Below are 1,641 nucleotides of genomic sequence, written 5' to 3' on the forward strand. Positions count from 1 at the left end.
CCTTCCTCTCCGTAAAAAATCAATAAAATATATTTTTTAAAAAAAAGAATGTACAATTGCATTTAAAAAAAATTAGACTTGAAAAACTTAAAAATGCCGTTTCTGGTTCTCAGAGACACTGTCTTAACCAACATTTAGAAGGTAGCAGCTGTTTTCACGGAACACACTATGGGAGCTTGTTGAAATCTCATCTCCGTGTACATAATAGCACTTCGCAGATTGTAATCACTGCTTCACATTCATTGGACCTTCATCATGTCCACGAGTTTGGCAAAGGAAGTGTAGAGAAACTGAGACTCAGAAGGGTTTAGTGAGTTTCCTGAGTTGCAGAGCTGGTAAGTGGCACAGCTAAAACTAGAAACCTGGGCTGGCTTCACTTCACTCATTAAACAAACTGAAGGCAGCACAAGTGGATAGAGGATTTCAGTGCAATGATTTTGTCTTTCAACGCCCTCTGCCTGTATGGACAAGTATCAAAAAGTAATTCAGCTGTGTGCCATTCTCATTCAAGTCCTGTCTATTAGCCTATGAAGTCAGGTTTCCAACTACAGGGTGTTGTGGCAAGGCAGCCACCCTGGCCCCTGGCCATACCTGTTGTCTGCCAGGTTTTTATTCCACTCACACAACTCCAGGCTAAACTTACTCTAAGCGCCAAGGCACAGAGTAGGACTGATATGTTTGGTCATTCATTTTTTTAAATATATATATATTTTTTTATTGATTTCAGAAAGAAAGGGAGAGTGAGAGAGAGACATCAATGATGAGACAGAATCATTGATAGGCTGCCTCCTGTATGCCCCACACTGGGGATCGAGCCCACAACCCGGGCATGTGCCCTGACCGGGAATTGAACCGTGACCTCTTGGTTCATAGGTTGACACTCAACCACTGAGCCATGCAAGCCGGTCTGGTCATTCATTTATTTGCTCAAATATTTGAGTAGCTTCTTGATGAAGCTACAAGGATAAGTCAGACATGAATCCAGCCCTTAACAAACTTAGAGGAGATAAGACGTGTATAATCACATGACCTAAAGGTACTAGGGCTGGAAGACAGATGGAAGTGTGAGTTTCATAGTTATCCAAAAGCTGGAGAACTGGCTTCCTACTCGGAGATCAGGGAGGCTTTATGAATGTGGGTGGCATCTGAGGATAAGAAGAGACATAGAAAGAAATTGACTAGCATCAGATCATGGAATATCTTGAGTGCTAAGAGATGAGGTTTTTATCTATAGGCACAGGGGAGATTTTCCATATTCTGAGCTTGGGAGGTGACAGGATCTGTGCTTTAGGGAGCTTAATTTGGCCTCAGCACAAGATGGTATACAGCTGGGAGACCAGGGCAAGGAGATGGTCAATAGTTCCATATCCATGTTGCTCATCCCAGCATTCGCTGATACTGTCAAAGCATAATGTCCTGCTATAATCAATAAAAATATATTTTAAGCCCTAACCGGTTTGGCTCAGTGGATAGAGTGTTGGCCTGCGGACTGAAGGGTTCCAGATTCAATTCTGGTCAAGGGCATGTACCTTGGTTGCGGGTACATCCCCAGTAGGGGGTGTGCAGGAGGCAGCTGATCGATGTTTCTCTCATCAATGTTTCTAATTATCCCTCTCTGTAAAAATATCAATAAAATATATT

The 1,641-nt window shown here is 42.5% G+C and overlaps 1 protein-coding gene across 3 annotated transcripts in view; it reads left to right on the forward strand.

Annotated features, from left to right (window-relative positions):
• The window catches only part of ZBTB8B (zinc finger and BTB domain containing 8B), a 17,341-nt gene that overhangs the window by 10,082 nt on the left and 5,618 nt on the right, over window positions 1-1,641 (forward strand). The gene's annotated exons all lie outside the window — the stretch shown is intronic.

The sequence above is a fragment of the Myotis brandtii genome, unplaced genomic scaffold (assembly GCF_000412655.1).
Source record: "Myotis brandtii unplaced genomic scaffold, ASM41265v1 scaffold555, whole genome shotgun sequence".
In the NCBI taxonomy this organism is placed as follows: domain Eukaryota; kingdom Metazoa; phylum Chordata; class Mammalia; order Chiroptera; family Vespertilionidae; genus Myotis; species Myotis brandtii.